The sequence below is a fragment of the Phodopus roborovskii genome, unplaced genomic scaffold (assembly GCF_943737965.1).
Source record: "Phodopus roborovskii unplaced genomic scaffold, PHOROB, whole genome shotgun sequence".
In the NCBI taxonomy this organism is placed as follows: domain Eukaryota; kingdom Metazoa; phylum Chordata; class Mammalia; order Rodentia; family Cricetidae; genus Phodopus; species Phodopus roborovskii.
In genome coordinates, this window is record NW_026126485.1 from 17,012,310 (window position 1) to 17,020,325 (window position 8,016).

The following is an 8,016-nucleotide window of genomic DNA, read 5'->3' on the forward strand; positions in this document are numbered from 1 at the left end:
GTGGAAGAAGATGAAATGGATCAAAGGCCCTGCTAAATGGAACTAAATATTTTCAGAGAGCTGTGAACTATTCCAGAAGGGCCTTCCTTAAAATTAAATGAGCCCAGCAAAACAGAAGTTCAGTCTTCTGGCTCTAGAATTTCCTGCTTGCTCAGCCTAATGGTTTCCCCTCTGGTTCACATTTGACTGACACCGTTCCTTTGACCCCATTTCATACCCTTTTTTCAACTCTCTTGTTTTGTCAAAGCAGTTTCTTGATTAACTTTTTCATGGTGGGCACATGGGTAGGAAAACTGTTTTTTGTTTGTTTGTTTGTTTTGCCCCTTCTGATGCTACTGATGATTTGAATGGGAAAGGAATCTAAATTCAAACTCATTTCCCATAAACATTTTGAACAAATTATTTTATTGTCTTGAAGCATAATTAAGTTTTAAAATTTTGTGTTTTTCTTTTAGCCTATTTCTTTCTGCCATCTCTCCACCCTCTTCTACTTAAGCATTTCCTCATAGCAGGGTGAGTAAACACTTTCATCAGCAGTACTTCTGAGAGGCCCTGCCTTCAGAGGATAAAGGGGATCATAGTCATGGTGAAAAGCTATCCATCTTCCATGCCAGGGGCCAGAAGTTGGACCTTTTTATTCATTTTATGACTCACCACCAAGAGCCCAAAAGATTAATTTGCTCCTTTTTTCTTCCTAATCACATGGGCCAAACAGCAGCTAGAAGCTCAAACTTTAGGTTCTTAACATTGTTTGAATGACCTAGGAAACATACGTTTCTGACAGAGTGCCAGAAAACAGAATGGCTTCTTGGAAAATTGTCAACTTTCAGGTCTAAGAAAAACAGTCTTCAACTTATGTTGAATTACATGGTGGAAGGTAGCTAATAGGAGAAAGGGGAAACTTGATTTTTTTTTTGATGGAGGGCAAGAGCTGATCATAACTCACATGGCAGTAACGAGTGGGAATTATGAATTAGCCCAAGGGGAAACTTGCTGACAGTTGTGGCCAACTAAGAGCAGAATGGACTGCCATGGGGATCTTTGAGTTCTTCATGGTAAATTACTCATCAGTCAGATCCCAGAACATACAGGATGCCTGGAACACATAATTCTTAGGCCATGTGAGAATTGTTTGTGATGTTAAAGAAATGACTAGAACACAGTAGATACTCCATATATGCTAAATAAAATGATCATGGACTTATAATTTCTTGGATGGATGATGTCACTGGTTTTGTTTGCTGTAACATTTATAATAAGGTTTTAGTCACAGCTACCTTTAGCTGCATATATTAAAACTTAATAAACTATTCTCTCCTACAAGCAATAGCTGAGTTTGAAGTGGTATTGAGAATTGGACATGATGGTGCATGTTTGTAATCCAGCAACTTGAGAGGCAGAGGCAGGAGGATCACCACGAGTTTGAGGCCAGCCAGGGTTCCAATGGGCAAACCTTGTTTAAAAAATAAAAATAAAACCAAATACTGGTGTTGGAATCATGATAGAGGCAAAGACCTCTGTTCCACCTAGCATATTAAGGATAACACGGAACTGTTACCTGGGTATCCTACAGATGAAACCAGCACACAGAACACAGCACAATTAAACACAAAGCCATGTTTAATCATCCTGGTTAGGCAGAGGGCTTTGTACTAATAGGAAATTAGCTTCTGGGTAGCAGCTGGTGTAGGAAATATGGCTCCCCTATAACCCTCTCTGGCAGCATTAAAGAAGGCATACCAGAGTGTGGCCCATCTCAAGAGCCTTCATTTACTTGCAGTAGAGGTAGGAACAGACTCTGTAAGGGCAGGAGCAATAGTGACAGGTCATACTCAATAGTAAGGCAGAAAGCTTGACAAGATGGTCCCTTTCAATGAGGATTCAGAAGCTACAACCATGAGCAAAACAGGAATAATATCAGGAAGTGACATGCTCTACAAGGACAACAAAGAAGGAAGGGATCTGCCTTACTTTAGCCTCCCTTTATTTTCCCTCTCTCTCTTTCTCTGCTCTGCTCTCTCTTGAGCATGACAGTGACTTGCTATCAAAGTTCATATTACTCTTTAATTCACTATGTAGTATAAACTGACCTCAAAGTTACAGCCATCCTCATGCCTCAGCTTCCTGAATCATGGGATTACAGACATGCGCTGTCAAGAGACCACTCTCTGCTGCATCAAGAATTAGATTTAGCTGGGTGGTGGTAGCCTACACCTTTAATCCCAGCACTCATTAGGCAGAGGCAGATGAAATCTCTGTGAGTTTGATGCCAGCCTGGGTTACAGAGGGAGTACCGGGACAACCAGGGACACACAGAGAAATCCTGTCTCAAAAAAAAAAAAAAATTAGACTTGATGATTTGATAAGAGGACATTTCCTGCTATATGAACACACACACACACCACACACACACAGAGAGAGAGAGAGAGAGCTATAAAACAAACAAAAAATTCTTAGTCACTTCACACCAATTCAACTTCATTGTCTTGATACTTAAGGGCTTTCTGTAGTCACATAATTTATTAGAGGGAAGAGGGAGATAGTCTACCAAAATCTTTGTGGGTGTAATTTTTATAATTGGATTTTTTTTTTCATTTTGGCTATATCATATGTAGTTTATTAAGCATTCTGCCAACTTTTGTTTCATGTTTTAGTTTTTCCTGGATAAAATATATTTCCTCAGGTGGCATGACAGAGCTTGTGTTTACAATGCTGAGGTTAGTTCTAGGACCAAAAGCAAATGATCTGAAAGGTATGTTGGTGTTTGAGATGATGTAAGCTCTCTGTCTTGCCTGCCCCACCCCAGTCACCACCCTTAGTCTCCTCACCAGATCACACACCTTCATTTGCTCTGTTTATGAGGCCACTGGTCATACCACAGACACCTTAGTCTCTCAGCTCACCTCCATGTTTGTCCATCCAGTGGACATTTCTTAGGACACAAATTTTCTTTAGGTCTGCATATGTTGCTTTATAAAAACAGTGGGGTTCACTGTGACATTTTCGTAGATGTGAAATGTGCTTTGACCATACTGCCCATCTTGTTACTCTCTCTTTTCCTCCAGCCTGATCTGTTTCCCTTCCTCTTCCCAAATAATTTCCTCTCTGCTTCCATGTTTCTGTCTTTTTAAATTGAAACTGTGTACCCGAGAGAAACCAAGAGGAATTTGTCTTTCTGAGTCTGCCTTAATTTGCTTAACACAGTGGCCTCTAGTTTCATTCATTTCCCTGCAAATGACAGAACTTTGTGGTTCTTTTTATTATTTGTGATTTTATTTTATTTTTTATTGTGTGTGCACATACATGAGTATGCACTTATGTACTTGTGGAGATCATTTGGGTTTTCCTCAGTCACTCTTCCCTAGACTAGGTAGCCAGTGAGCTTCTGGGAGCTGCCTGCCTCTGTCCCCAGCACTGGGGTCACAGGTCACCATGAGCCACTTTTACATGGGTGCTGGGGATCTCAACTCAGGTCCTCATGACTGTGAAGTGCAGGAAACACTTTACACACTGATGCATCTCTCCAGCTGAAGTTTGTTCTTTATGGTTGAATGATGCTCCTTTAAAAATACATGTATGTCACACATTTTTTATCCATCTGTTTACTATAGAGTACCTAGGCTGATTCCATTCATTGGCTATTGAGAACAATTACATATGTAAGCATGGGTGTGTAGGTAGCTCTGTTGTCCTCCACCTCTGATTCCTTTAAGTATATTCCCAGGAGTGCCACAGCTGGATCATAAGGTAGTTTTTACTTTGAGGAACTGTCAAACTAATTTTCCTAGTGGGGGTCTGATTTACATTCCCACCAACAATGTGAAGGGTTCCTTTAGAACTAACCTTATGCAAATAAGATAGATGTCTTATGCAAATACAGTGAGTTCATATTACTTAGTAGACCTTGTAGAGAACAGTCACAGCCCAATGAGGAACTGTATTATAGAACACAAAGAATTGGGGATCAGCTAGACTGTTTTAGGGGTTGGTTTAATTGGAAACCTTAAGTCTGGGACTGAAAAAGACATAGGACAGGTCTCTTCATTCAGTACCTAACAGACTGAGGTGCTATTTTCACACAGTAAAACATGTAGGTGTGCCATCTGACAAATTTTGACATCTTCTGCACATACTCACGTAATATCCACCCTTCTCAAGATAAACAACTTTCTGTCAACCCAGGAAGTTCCAGCTAGTTACTCACAAGAGGGGCAACCAGTATTCTAATTTCTACCAGTTAGTGTTCACTTGTCTATTTTAAATTTTCATACAGGTAGACCAATTTTAGTATTTATTTTTTATGTCTGTCATCTTTTTTTTCCAACCATAACACTTGAAATTCATGAGTATTATTCCATGTATCAGTAATTTTCTCCTTTTTACTATTAAATAGTATTCTATTAATGCATCAAAATGCCTTGTCATCTGTTTATATACATTTGTATCTTTTGAATTTCTGAGTTGTTTTGAACAAAGTCAATATAAACATGATGGCCAATATGTTTACATTTTTACTGTTTTGGTAACTGGAAAAAGGGATCCTTAGTTGAGGAATTGCCTCTGTCAAGTTGGCATTATAGTCCTTTTAATACAGTAAGAAAATTCCAGTTGTTATGATTTCTTGCCAATAATTACTAGTGTAAGCCTTTTCAGTTTCAGTCCTTAGTGGCTTGGAAATAGCACACAACTCTGGTTTTCCTTTGCATTTACGTGAGGACTAATGATTCTGCACATCCTTCCATATGCTGTTTGCATACAGTAGCTTCTTCGGAATGGCTGTTGAGAGTCATCTGCTGGCTTAAAACTTTTGATTGGAGGAGGCCTTATTCTGGGTATAAGGCCATTGCCAGATGTGCATATTGCATATTTCTCCCAGATCATGGCTTGTGCTTTTCAATTTCTTAATGCTGTACTCTGAACAAACTTATTTTAAATTTGACCATATTGAACCTATCAGTCGATTCTTTCATGGTTATTCCTTTTTGTCTTTTGGTGGGGAAACTGTCACAGGCCTCCCTGTCACAGGGATGTCATAGGTGCTCTTTCTTAGAGGTGTTTGAGTTTCAGTTTTGACTTTGGGGCTCTAGGAGCAATCTTAAAATAATTCTTATATAATGTCCCATATGCTTGCCCACAGGCCAACCTGATGGAGGCAATTTCTCAACTGAGACTAACTCTTCCCAGACAACTCCAGCTTGTCAAGTTACCAATAAAAATAAAACCAAAAATGTACAGATATTGGCCACCATCATTTATATCAGGGATCAGGGTTTTCTCCATGTGGACATTTAATACTTACAGAATAATTTCTCAAAATGAATTTCCTCGCAAAATCACCTGGAAAACATTGCTGAAAATGAACTGATGCATTTTATGTGCCCTATATGTAAGGATGTACACACAGAGACAAAGTTTTGTGCTCTGAATTCTGTTCTTTGGACCTATTTATTGATCTTTTCCCCAATACCTTGCTCTCTTGCAATTTTATAGTAAGTCCTAATATTGAGTGGTATAAATCTCTAACATTGCTTTTTCACTTTTACCCAGATCATCTGTGATAAGTTTTCATATTTTAGGACCAGTTTGGAAGGATTTTGATTGGGTTAATATTGAATTTACAGACAGATTCGGGGGAAGTTGAAAATACCTTAACAAATTGAGTCTTCTGACTCACAAATTTGAGCACTATACATATATTTGAGCATTTAATTTTTCTCAGTAATATTTTACATTCTGTGTGTATGTGTTCATAGGTGTGCATGTACATGCATACATGTATATGTGGAAGTCAGAGGTCAAAATTGTAAGTAGTATTGCTACTCAGAAGATGTCCATCTTCTTTTTATGAAACAACACTTCTCTTTTTTTAAATGCTTATCTATTTTTTTTTTTTTTTTTTTTTTTTTTTTTTTGGACTCCAGAGTTTTATTCAGTGGGTCTCTGCGTCCAGAAGAAGGTGTTAGGCCTCTTGGTGGTGAAGCGTGGCTTGTGCTGGCGCCGCAGTACACGGTGGGGCAATGGGAACTTGATCTTGGAGTCGTGGAACTGCTTCACAGCCGGCCATCGGCACTTGCCCGCCGCGATCTCCTCCACCTTCATGATCTGGATGGCTTGTGCACGGGCCCGGTGTCGGGCACCCATGTCTCCGTCGCACTGTGTGACAGCGCCAGCAGTCAGGTCCCGGTACTCTCGGTGTGCCGCTGCGGGAGTCATAGCTCAGCCAGATACCGAAGTTCTTCACACGCAGTGGCGATTTCTCAAACACCTGTCCACAATACACCATCCCCACTGATGACTTCTTTATCTTCTTCAGCTGGACTGGCGGCGAAGGAAGATGCACCGCCATGAGGCCTCAGGCAGTACAAGGTGGTCTGGTGCTGCTTGCCCTCCCCGAAGCGCCTGCCACAGGCCACCACTACACCGAATACACATCTTTGCGCCAAACCATGTGGTGGCCAAGTCCTGCTTCTGGTAAATGTTTATCTATTTTTATCTCTTTCTCTCTCTCTCTCTCTCTCTCTCTCTCTCTCTCTCTCTCTCTCTCTCTCTCTCTCTGTGTGTGTGTGTGTGTGTGTCTGGTTGTGTGTATGTGTACCATATGCATGTAGCACCCCTAGGGACAGAAGAGGGTGTCATCTTCTGGAACTGGAGTTATAGGTGGTTGTGAACTACCATGTTAATGCTGGGTACGGAACCAGTGTCTTCTGTGAAAAGAGCCGCTCTTACCTGAGGAGCCATCTCTTCACTCCAGAGACAAGGGACCTGATGCTTGTAGACTAGGGTAGGACAACTGGCCAGTAAGCCCTAGGGACCCTTCTGTGCCTACTGCCTTGTCCTGGGGATTACAATTGTTCACCACCACTCTTAGCCTTTTGTGTGGGTGTGGGAATTAAATTTAGGCCTTGTGCTTGCACAGCTGATAGTTTACTGATTAAACTGTCTCCCCAGGCCTCTTGAACCTTTCTTACAAACAGGCCAACAGGTCAATCTGAGTGATACAGGCAATTCCTCCATTGCTTTCCTCTCAGGTCACTCTAGGCTGTGGGGAAGAGAACTACAAGGCCCAGGCCCCAGTGGTTTCCTTCCAGGTGATTCACTGCATGCCAGGCAGCTCTTCTGTCTCCTTGTGTCAGCAGCGGCTCAGTTGTGTTGGCTGCGACCATACTGGCTCCTGTGCACAAGCATCCATGTTTCCAAGTAGAGACACAGACCTGTCCACTGCCTAGGTTCCTAAGGAGGCCTGTGAGTGTTCACCTGGCTCAGGAAGGACTTGGTGAGCAGTCACAAGAGTGGTCTAGAAAGCTTAGCTGCCCTTTTTGGAACACCCAAGCTGTGACATGTTGGGGCCACACCATGGTTTTGTTTCAGGTAGAAATGGATTGCTTCCCTGGCTAGAGGGAGGGCGGAGCAGGTTCTCCTCTTAGGGGGATTTGTGTGAAGCAGTGGAAAACACAAGTGGATTAAATGAGGCAGGAAAACGAGTTGATGGTTGGGGTGAGAGACTTTGTTTTAGACAGTTTAAAACCACAAAGGATTGGTAAAGCAGGGCACGTGGGTGGGTCTGGGAGATGAGGAACACGATTCCATGTGTTTGTTGGTTTCCTAGCAATTAGCCATCCTCAAAATCTTGCTGAGGGACTTGGTTGCCTGGTGGAACACTGCTTTCATTATGTGGCAGCTGCTCCAGGCTTGAACTCCCGCTCTGGGAAGACGGCTTTTCCCTCCCCTTCAGGCAGGAGCTCTTAGGCTTTCACTGCCTTCCTTAATTTGGAACAACTTCACTTTTCTAACCTCATCTCTGAATGCTTTTTTTTTCTTTTCTTTATGGCTCTGGGGCTGGAACTCAGGGCCTCACTCACCTAACTCTCCATCACTGGGCCGACCCCTACCAATACAGCCTGGCTTCTTGAACATTCCACCATCACCTGCCACAGCACATGCCACCCCATGGCTCACTGCCTGGCTTTTGCTTAGCTGAACTGCTCCCTTAGCATGAAGCACCTATTGTTGTATGAG

General features: G+C 42.0%; 1 pseudogene; it reads right to left on the bottom strand.

Annotated features, from left to right (window-relative positions):
* Nucleotides 1-5,925: 5,925 nt before the first annotated feature.
* On the bottom strand, nucleotides 5,926-6,346 carry LOC127229742 (60S ribosomal protein L18a-like; annotated as a pseudogene).
* Between the last annotated feature and the right edge of the window lie 1,670 nt (nucleotides 6,347-8,016).